The sequence below is a fragment of the Palaemon carinicauda genome, chromosome 14, assembly GCF_036898095.1.
Source record: "Palaemon carinicauda isolate YSFRI2023 chromosome 14, ASM3689809v2, whole genome shotgun sequence".
Lineage (NCBI taxonomy): Eukaryota > Metazoa > Arthropoda > Malacostraca > Decapoda > Palaemonidae > Palaemon > Palaemon carinicauda.
The window spans coordinates 20,191,166-20,203,665 of NC_090738.1; the positions used below are offsets into that span (position 1 = coordinate 20,191,166).

General features: G+C 32.2%; 1 protein-coding gene across 9 annotated transcripts in view; it reads right to left on the reverse strand.

Annotated features, from left to right (window-relative positions):
- Window positions 1-8,252, reverse strand: part of LOC137653468 (probable G-protein coupled receptor Mth-like 3) — a 47,782-nt gene extending 39,530 nt beyond the window's left edge. The window contains exon 1 of one of the 9 annotated variants that reach the window (XM_068386882.1): window positions 8,168-8,252. The gene's annotated coding sequence lies outside the window, so the exon portion shown is untranslated. The other 8 variants (XM_068386884.1, XM_068386880.1, XM_068386878.1 and 5 more) reach the window with 8 other exon arrangements.
- Between the last annotated feature and the right edge of the window lie 4,248 nt (window positions 8,253-12,500).

A 12,500-nucleotide genomic window follows, 5' to 3' on the forward strand; every position in this document is an offset into this window, starting at 1 on the left:
AATGAATGTGATTCTAACTCGATCACAGGGAACGAACGATGTGTGAGGAGCTTCTCGGATAGATAGGAACAGGATTACATGCAAGGTTTGATTATCCTGTTTACATCTCCGGAAGAAGCTTAGATAAAGTCATCTTGGTGTGAAGTAAGGCAAGACGGTATTCAAATGATGCTTTCCACAAAACGAAGGAAAACGGTAGAGACTAAACCAAATCCAAAAATGGGTGCTGATGCATCACCAAATAATGCAAAAGGAATACTAACCCTGTTAAGACAAATGAAAAAGTTTATAAAAGGACAGAAGGGAAATAACTTGCCAGTCTAATGCTAGAAGTGCTAGAAGTCAATGACTTTCAGGATTCTAAAAGTCCATGACACAGGAAAAAATATGAAATTGTAAAGGAAATCAAGCTGTTGTCTTGCGTGCGATACAGAAGAAATTACTGACGATTGCAAGACGATCAGGAAAAGAATAATGGATGTGTTCTATATTGTGAAATATCTTTACTGTACAGTCTAAAGTTACTTATTAGCCTACATTAAGCCTACCTATATTCTATTTTCCCCTTATTTACCATATAATCATTGATATTGTTCGTTCCGATTTTTAATGGTACTATTTTAGTTTTGTATCGCTCATTTTCACCCCTGACAATCTCTCTCTCTCTCTCTCTCTCTCTCTCTCTCTCTCTCTCTCTCTCTCTCTCTCTCTCTCTCTCTCTCTCTCTCAGATAACTTCAACATTTCGTGTAACTGTTAGCAATCGTTGGATACACTGTTGATGAAATACTGAGTTAAAATTGTCTTCCTCATTAGCATGGTTTTACTCCAGAGTTTATTTGACTTTGGGGCCTCATGCATAAACACTAGGGTAGCCAACGTCTACAAAGGGTCGCCTGGTGTTCAAAATGTTTACAATAGCCGGAGACGGATTTTCATTCCCCCATCGGACTCAAACTTCCTATGAAATTTGTCTTGGAAGCAAATTAACGTCAGTTTCAGCCATTGCATTTTTTTTATTGGAATCTTTGCTGAATTTCTGATACCAACTCTTGTCATAAATACTGTTCTTGTCGACACAGCTTTCAAGGAAATGTTTGATCGTTAGAGAATACACACGGGATAATATTTACCTATACCTACAGTATAAGCGAAATATTTTTATTTAAACTTTGAAAATTTAACCCCTGATTTTATGTTATTTATTACAAAAAGGGTATGACGGATGGAATATGTGTGCAAAAACCACAAACAAGTAATATATATATATATATATATATATATATATATATATATATATATATATATATATACATATATATATCACTTCAATTTCTGTAGCAAACGTAATCAAACCAAGACCAAATTCACTAAAATGTTAATGTCATCGCCTTAAAAATTTTCGTTGAATTAAATTCTAAATCAGCATCAACAATTAAGATTAACATAGAATTACTTGTGATTGGCCTAACTACTATGTGACTTAAATAAAGGGCCTATAAAATTCTGATTAGTCCGATATATGAATTACTGGGGCAGTTAAAACTATGATAAACGTGAATTGTAGCAGCTGATATATAGTACTCAGTACAATATTCAGACTAAGTAGGCCTACAGTTATGACCTGAAACAGATTACAAGAAAACGGAAACGTCAGTGTTCATACTACAGAACAACTGTGAGAATAATTATATTAGTTAATTCATGTTTGTGCACAAACTGAACTATAGGCTATGCGGCGGATTAGCTAAACAGCATACTCAAAAAATTCAGTACCCTTAAACATAGAATATTTCGCATTAGTTATACACAGCCGAATAAAATCCTTAATTAAAAAAAAAGATAAAAAAAAAACTCATGCTCTCACCACATTCTCCACTAAAACAGTTAAAACTCGTTTCCATTATGGCAATAATCACTTTTCACTATAAACCTCATCTGCAGCGTTAACCGTGGAACGAATCGTTGAGATCACACCGACTTGAAAACGATACAAAACCCAAACGAGAGTCTGGTATGTTTAAGGCGTAAACATGATAGCGTTACTAAGCCTTGACTAAGCCTAACTCACAAGATTAACTTTGTTCTTTACAAATTGTTAACACTAGAACCTGAACAGCTGCCTAAGAGTATGCGAATATTGTTCTCTTGCATTTGCGTCATGTTTCCTGTATACGATACAACCTACATATTAAGTAGTGTAATAAATACTTTAAGATCTAGAACAATGACGTGTCTCAAAAGTGTATTCAGAAGAGTTCAAAAGTAGGAGACAAAAAGAAGCGCTCCTTGTGTCTTTTGTTTGTCGCATGTGCTGATCAAAGCAGATTTGAAAGTGCGGTCGTCACTGGAAACTTAAGGGACTATGCCTGCACCAGGATTGATTAATCTATTAGTCCTGGCCTGCACTACTGAAATTAAATCTGAAAGTAAGTGGTGACTCAAACATTCAGTTTGCCGGAATGTAGTTCCATCAGAGAGAGAGAGAGAGAGAGAGAGAGAGAGAGAGAGAGAGAGAGAGAGAGAATTCAGTCATTCACTAAAATTCACGAGAAGTGGTATAACTCGTAATTCCATTTTCACTGATCCACTTAATTTATGAACTGAAATACCAAAATATATTATTCAGCTATTTAGTACCCAATAGCATAAATCTGATAAGAAATGAATATGAATCGTAAATTTACAATACCTGTGACTCCCTGCTACAATAAAAGGTATCACTTTACAATTACTTTAAACACTTGGGAAACCATTTACAATCCACGTACACACAATGGAAAGCTCTTAATCAACAAAGCCTCAACAAAACGACTAAACGAACTTTTTTAACATCAACAGAGGAAATCTAACCCTGTCGTTCGAACACCTAAGCAGTTACTACTGAATGAATACTTTGCTGTGTCTCTGATAACCTTCATCTTATTTGTGTCATATACGATAAGATAAGATACGGTTCAGATTCACCGGTATTGTGCGAGTCATAATACCAAGAATGGAGGAATTGAGTGGGAAGATGATCGATAAATGTGAAACAGAAGGAATGTGAAAGGAAAATTATTAATTTTCTTGCTTGCTTATGGATAGTTATGGCGATATATGTTGGTAAAACGCTGTAGATAAATAGATATTTGACGGGTAAAGATAACTGCCATCCCACTTCAGCAAGATTAGATGAAGTACAGCACCATCATTAAGGTCATGAACGTACCCCTACTGGAACCTAAACATCCGGGGAAAATTGATTAACTGGATTATGACAGCAACTAACTCCCTGCAATTAGGTTTACGACTTTTTCCGTGAGTAAGAAATGTTTATTAAAAAGGGAGGCACTGCGTAACAGAAATAGTGGGGCAAGACCATTTTTCGAAGTTCTTGTTGTAAGATATTAGTGTACCTCGTAAATGACAGCTAGATATTTAGATAGATACACACACACACACACACTTCCCTTTTCCTCTCACCAGGATGTGACTAACCCCCTAGACCCCTGCTCGAGGGATGGGGAGAGACTGAGTAGTCATAGGTCTTGCAATGTTGCTGAGCATGACAGAGCCATATATATATATATATATATATATATATATATATATATATATATATATATATACATATATATATATATAATCTATATATATATACATATACATATATATATATATATATATATATATATATATATATATATATGCATATATACATATATATACATACATATATATATATATATATACATACATATATATACATACATACATACATGTATATACATACATACATACGTGTATATACATACATACATATATATATATATATACACATATATGTACATAGGCTATATATAATCTTCTCCTACGCCTATTAACGCAAAGGGACTCAGTTAGATGTTGCCAGCCGTCTCTATCTTGAGCTTTTAAATCAATACTTTTCCATTCATCATCTCTCACTTCACGCTATATATATATATATATATATATATATATATATATATATATATATATATATATATACATACATACATACATATATATATACTGTATATATATATATATATATATATATATATATATATATATATATATATATATATATACATATATATATACATATATATATATACATACATACATACATACATATATATATATATATATATATATATACATATATATATACATATATATATATATGTATATATATATATATATATATCAACACGTTGCTCTTTATTATATAGGGGAGATTACTTTTTTTTATCTTTAGGATTTCTTTTACTTTCTTAGATAATTCATTACGTCATAAACTACACAAACTTACCTCTTTGTGGTCTTTCATCCTGCTTGCTAAGATAAAAATTAAATTCAGATTTCAAAGTTAATGACATTTTCTATCAATTTGCACAATAAAATTGGGATTGGAACCATTGTTAAACATGACAATCTATTTTTTGACCTTTTTGGGGAAATGTGAGTGATTCTAAATACCAATATAGCATATTTTCAGCAATGCCTTACACAAGGCAAATTGATGCCGTGATCTATTAGTGGCAGCATATTATAAGGTATATAATAATTTCTGAGCGGAAGTTTTTTTTTTTTTTTTTTTTTTTTCAAGTGCATTTTGTAAAGTTGTGGGAACAGAGGTAGCAAGAGGTATAGTCCGTTGCAACGACCCTTGTTTACTGGCTTTCCTGTTTAGTCAAACAAACACGCGAGAAATTCACACCTAAATAAAATCTTGCGCTCAACTTTAAGACTACTGAAGGCTATCATTCTAGAACCATACTAACAAAGAAACGAATAATTACATAAGAGTAAACCACAACAACCTAGTGAAATCCGATGGGGTAGTTTGACATAACACTAGAAAAGAGATTTCTGTAATTTGCAACGGAAACTTGTATATGATTTATCAAGTGAGAAGAAAGTTCAGAATGCAGAATGAAGTTTAGAAATAAATCATTTATTTCATTTGATAATCACAATACTACAATGTCAATAATACTGCAAATCTTAAGCGCACTATTTCTTGCATGAGATTGAATTCTAGGACTAAATATATGGAAGAATGCATAGCGTTAGTTGTTTTCAATCTTATACCATTCACTTCGACAAAAGCCTAATGAAACTAAAGAAAAATAATAACTCTTTAACAAATAAAAAAAAATAATCACAAACAATAAATGGTACTATTAATTACTAAGCTACAGAGCTTCGGCAAATCAGGCACAAGATTAACTGGCCTTCAAAACGCCATGAACTAAAATAAAACTATTTTAATGCTACAATGAGTATGTTTACATAAAGCGAGTCCTTTTACACAAAGAATATAATTGACTGGCAGTGAAAACAATCCCCTTGCTTACGTCATTGTTATACTCTATGTAAATAAGGTGTGACTTCCTCTGAGAGAAATGATGCGCTGCTTCATCGTGACTCAGATGAAAAGCGGATTTCCAGGTGATATCGGTATCCTATTCTTTTAGATTCTTTTATATATATATATATATATATATATATATATATATATATATATATATATATATGTGTGTGTGTGTGTGTGTGTGTGTGTGTGTGTGTCTGGTGATGAAGAACTGGCCAAATCTTAAACATGAATACACCGTGGCCACTGTGAAAATGCAGAGACAACAAATAAGACTTATGGACAAACCCCTAGAGATTACTAATGTTTATACGTACTTTGGACTGACAGTCAGTGTTTCCACAGAACGAGAGACCGAAATTAAAAGGACAAGCATGAAATGGATAGCATTTGGTAAACAAAATGAGATTATGAAATGTAAAATGCCACTTCCTCTAAAAAGAAAAGTATTTAATGAGATGGTCCTACCAGTATTGACTACCTTATACATCAGAAACTTGGAGCCTTACTAAAGCCTTAGATCTTAAGATAGTTACAACTCAAAGAGCTATGGAAAGAATAATGATGAAAATAACACTAAGACAGAAAAAGAGCAACATGGATACGAGAGCAAAATAAAGTAGACGATATTCTAACATGTAAAAAAAAAAAAAAAAAAAAAAAATGGACGTGGACAAGACATATTTTGAGAATGAAAGATAATAAATGGACATTTAGAATAACATAAAGGGTTCCTAGAGATTGCAAAAGAAGCAGGGAAAGGAAGAGAAGACGATGGATTGACAAAATAAGAAAGTTTGAGGGTGTGGACTGGCATAGAAAGACCATATATAGATGCATGCGGAAGGACATAGCTGAGGCTTTCGTTATGCAGTAACGGCTAAGATGATGTGTGAGTGTGAAATAATCTGTAAAAAATTCTATAAGTTTCATTTACCTAGTTTTAAGAATGGTTATAGAGTAATTCTTCACTAAAAATTTTGCAACAATTTTTCAGATAAGTAATTTTTTTTCTTTCAGAGTCAATTTGATCCATGGTATGCTTAGGAAAAAAATCGGATCATAGGGCCATATTTTTTGAAGATCGTGTTATTCACAGTAACAGATATTTAGATATGCTACAGAATTACTTTATTCCGCATCTTGAACAGTTAAACTTGAAAGGTGATACAATGTTTCAGCAAGATGAAGCTCCTTGTCACTTTGCTCTGCGTGTTAGACAGTTTCTATGTCAAGAATTTCCTAACAGATGGATCGGAAGTGGTCGGCCATTTTATTGGCTTCCACGTTCGCTAGATTTGACTCCATTAGATAATTTTTTATGGGGACATGTGAAAACAATTGTGTATGCAACCAAACGTAGTTCATTAGAAGATTTGAAAGCGAAAATAACTAATGTGATTTCAGGCATTACTGTAAATCAGTTGGCAAATGTTTTCCGTGAACTGCAAAATCGTATCACCATTTGTATTGCTATGATGGAGGACGTGAAAAATTAATTATAATTTCAATAAAACCTTAAAAAAATAAATTTACTTTGCGATAAATATATATATATATATATATATATATATATATATATATATATATATATATATATGTGTGTGTGTGTGTGTGTGTGTGTGTGTGTGTTTATGTATGTGTGTCTGTTGGTGATAAATTGTAAATAACCACGTGTAGTAAATTAACGAATCAGCTATCATGGTAGAGATGGGTTGATTTCAAGCCTAAGAAAAGATTCCTGAGTTTGTACAGTAGACTTGTATAAAAAATATCTCTCTTGATAGTATAGTTGGTTTGAGGTCTTTGCTAGCATTGTTTTGACTCAAAGGCATAGGTTCGAATCCTTCTCCAGTCAGAGGTATTTATCATAAATGAATTTCCGGTCGATATATATTCCCAAAGGTGGAATTCGATATTAATGTCATTGTGGTTGATATTTACACACACACACACATTATATATATATATATATATATATATATATATATATATATGTATATATATATATATATATATATATATATATATATATATATATACACACAAATATATATATATATATATATATATATATATAGTATTTCTTTTATGATGACAAATTTAGCAATAAACATCAATGAATTTTAAATGACAAAACACTGCTCTTTAAAGATTTTTTTTTTTTAAAATAACGTGACAATCAATAGAACAGGGCACCAAACACTTACTGTATGTTGACATACAACCAATAATGACAAACCTTACTAACCTTTTAAAAGTATCAACTGTTCAGAAACACTTAAAACAGGTAGATTCACTGATAAGAGTACGAAGAGAGAATCCTATTAACCATTATTATATTGATATTAATATTCACCTTGGGTAGGCCTACATTTATGTTTGACACGATCCTATCAGAGGATTAGAATTATCATGGATGGGACACGCAAAATCCTCTGTCCATTTTCTATTCACATACGACACAATAATCGAAAACTCTACTCACTGACTCACGATGCGTTTATATAAATTTTTCACAACTGGGTAATATATGTCTAATACGTCATAAAAAAACAATATTTCGTACGTTGCACTGTTGCACTGACCTTCGATTATTCACTGTATGCTAACATATTGGCTATTATATATTCTAGTAATTATCATAACGTTGTAATGACTGCTACTTTTTTCTATAACAGATCTCGTAGTATTGTAATTATAGATGGAAGAACGATTAAAATCGAGTGCCCTTTTCGTAGCACGCTTAAAACTATACACAGATGCACAATAGAAAAAAAGTTACCAGTGTATTGTATCTTTTATCTCTTCGGATTTGTGTACCGAGCCACTACTAGGCGTGAACTGAACAAGGAAACGGGACGTTGATGTAGAGGCAACAATTAAGTAAACAATTTCAGGATCTGTTTGTGAACTATGTATGCCTGGTGTACGATGACGCAAATTAGTTTTGTCTGTTAGAAACCATGGCATTCTGATTGTCATATCATCATATTATTTAACAGGATCCATTTACCACCGGCAATTTAAAGATAAACTGATATACACACAGTAGGAAAATTTAAGACCACAAATCAAACAATCACTGTAAGTTATAAGAAACTCGATTTATTTGGTCGTCTGGAGGCGGGAAATGTGTTAATGGCCGAAATGATAACAAATCTTTCATTTTCCCATTTTTAAATACATAGATTATGTATTAGTTCTAGAAGTAGGCTTAGTCATTTTAGGCAATTTTTACAAGTCTACTGCAGTAGATAAGACATTTCTTAAACTACTTATCCATTCAAAACTTTCCTTTTTTCACGATAATGTTTCTCGAAATATATCCTCTATAGTAAAAGGGACGACACCAGAAAGTCTTTCTTTTTATCTTGAGCTTACTATTTAAAATAAATCAGATGAAGCTTGCCTATGAATTCATATCAAGTCATCCTCAAGTCATTTGGATAAGAGTGGCCATTTTGGTTGGTTTACAATGAGTCAACGTAATTCGCAAAGGAAGCCGTTTGATTGCTAATTGTTATCCAACCCCGACTGCGGCCATCACAGTTGACTAGTTTTCAGGTTCACATGCTCTGTTCGTGTAAACAAAGGCTCACAATACGAATGGTAAGAAGTGAACCTGAGGTTTTCTTGCTCGAATGAGACTCGAACCTTGGATCTCTCAGTGGTGGAAACGTCCCTGCCTGGCGCTATGCCGGACTGGGGTTCGAGTATGCCCAAGCTTGATAGTTTCTTATAGTGGTTGGAACATCAACATGCTTGAGAGCTAAGGGCGAGGGGTTTTGGGGGAGCGGTTAAGTCTACCTGCAGGTTTTCAACAGCCATTGCCAGCCCTACTTGGGTGGAGAAGGGGCTTGGGCGCTGATCATATATATATATATATATATATATATATATATATATATATATATATATATGGTCATATATATATACAGTATATATATATATATATATGGTCATATATATATATATATATATATATATACAGTATATATATATATATATATATATATATATATATATATATATATATATATATATATATATGGTCAGCCGTTAGGGCATTGCCCTGCTAGTCAATTGTCACTGTCCCTTGCCTCTGCCATTCATCATGAGCGACTGTTAAACCGTTAAACGTGGTCTCATTAACAGTGGTTGCAATATTACTGCTCTGTAATTGTCCAGTGGCTACTTTCCTCTTGGTAAGAGTAGAAGAGACTCTTCAGCTACGGTAAGCAGCTCTTTTAGGAGAAGGACACTCCAAAATCAAACCATTGTTCTCTAGTCTTGGGTAGTGCCATAGCCTCTGTACCATGGTCTTCCACGGTCTTGAGTTAGAGTTCTCTTGCTTGAGGGTAAACTTGGCACACTTCTATCTTATTTCTCTTCCTCTTGTTTTGTTAAAGTTTTTTGTAGTTTATATAGGAGATATTCATTTTATTGTTGTTACTGTTCATAGAATATATATTTTATTTTCGTTGTTTCCTTTCATTACTGGGATATTTTCTCTGTTGGAGCCTCTGGGCTTTTCCAACTAGGGTTGTAGCCTAGCAAGAAATAATAATAATAATAATAACAATAATAATAATAATAATAATAATTATTATTATTATTATTATTATTATTATTATTATTATTATCATTATTATTATTATTATTATTATTATTATTATTATTATCATTATTATTATTATAGTGACGGAAAATTGGTTACACTAATCAAACTAGAAAATCTGGGTCAAGGTTATATTAATCTTTAACAGGGAATCCGAAACTGGTAGGCAAACTCAACGAGACTAAATGGCCTTCCAATCAAGGTTTACAACACTGCAATTTATAGCAAAAATGATTCAGTATTTTGGGTAGATAGCTGGTTTAAACGTTGTAATTATAACCCTTCAATCATGTTTAACCTGAAAGTGTGATCTCATTCTCATCTCCCTTAAATTTCTTGTTATCAAGAAAAAAAAATTTTTGTCAAGTCTCACAATCTTTGTAAATATCTCCTAGTGCATGAATGAGTAATGTTTAGACAAGCAATTTGAAGTAAAGATGTGAGAGTGTAAGATGCAGTTCTCTTAAAAGTGACGAAATCATACAAGTCTATAGACATCCTTCTTTTTTTTTTTTTTTCTTTTTTTTTTTCTCTTAAAGTGAAGTATTCTTATACACAATCAGGTCTGTTATAGTGTAATTCTTGTCACATAAAATGGTCTCGATTTCCTTAGATTTATCAACAGGTTTTAATTCTTTAAGTAAAATGCTTTTTAGAGGTGTTCAGTTAACTTTAAATCAAGAAATTAATATTAGTTAATTGGTGAATTTTGTTATGTATAGTAGCCCTCACGGTGAAACTTCTCAAATTAATTCAAGCTAGGTGTGGGCTCCACAAGGCACTAGAAGAATTGGAAGACCCGGGCCTACAGGTCTGAGAACTATGAAGCGCGAAGTAGGAGATGATGAATGGAGAAGTATTGAATTAAAAGTTCAAGATAAAAATGACTGGCGAAATCTAACCGAGGCTCTTTGCGTCAATAGACGTAGAAGGAGATGATGATGAGGTGTAGTTTTGTTGGCTTCATATAAATTTACGTTTTATGGACAACAGAAAAGGAAGGGTTCTATTCTAGCAAAGCTTCACTGGGAAATAAAATAAAGAATTGCCAGAGAAAGTAATTTAAGATTCACCAGAGTATTTCGTGCCTGGGATAATTAACAGCTTTCAAATGTGTGCTGAGACTAGTTCTTCCACAACACCGAAGTTGACAGTCTGTGGTACATTCACTTTCGTCCTCTATCTTGACCATTAAGAGCTGAAAGGGTATTCCTTAAAATAAACGCTGAATCTCCTGTAGTTTCTTTCGACTGAGGGAAATTTCGTGTTAGATTTTCATAGTTTCACATATTTGATAAAAAAAAATGGGATAGGCTAATTGTATCTAAAGGTGTCGCACTTACATAATTAAATAAATAGAATAAAATTATGGTAAACTTCATCATTATGGGTTTCTCTATGTTTTATACACACACAAACATATATATATATATATATATATATATATATATATGTGTGTGTGTGTGTGTGTGTGTATCTGTGTCTGTGTGTGTATGCGCAAGCGCGTGGGTGTTTCATATCCATTAGATTATTATCTACTTTATGTAGGCCTATATGTATTCGGGCTAGGTATCGACAAAGTCTTGAAGAACATGGTTGAAAAAACAACCATTTCTACTAATCTCAAAACTTGAAGACGATAAAAGTGAATCAGCATCAAGTCTATTTGTTATTCCCACGCTAAAATCATGAGCTGTTTGCTTCCAATGCATATGAGGAGCTTTTCTCAGTCACAAAGATGAATAGGCAAGCATGAGGAGTGCTTGCAAGGCAGAAACCAGGCTACCAGAAACGTACTTTTTATTTGTATTTCAAAGCGGATATATTATATTTTCCCTTTGAATTTGGAATATACGTTTTTAATGTACAATAAATTTGATTGTATCAATGTTTCAGCGTTTATCAAATTTTATGGTTATACTCTTTAATGTCTTAATTTCTACAATATTTGAAAAATTTAGTTTTTAAAAAATCAATTAGGTACAACTTTCACAGGCTGCTTCAACATAAGAATCAGATAAAGATAAGAATATATGATTTTAATAACCAAAGGAAATTCGTTTTCAGCGCGTGTGGATTCATTGACGTTGAATTTCCTTTCTCAGTTAAACTTTAATCAAAATAAAATCGCGTGGGTACAATGATATTCAGAATCTCCTACGATTGTACAAGGACTAAAAGTTTTTGATAATCCATGAATAAACACTTTTTTGCTAACACATCCTCGATCATACTTATTTGTATTTTGGGTACACACATTTAAAGTAATATATATATATATATATATATATATATATATATATATATATATATATATATATATATATATATATATACTGTATATATATATATATATATATATATATATATATATATATGCTCACACAAATCCTTTGGTTACTTTTACCAGACATACATTATATGTATCTTTATGGCCCTAATGATTTCGTAACTTCTCAACTACCTACTAAATCTAAATATATGTTTCATTAGATTC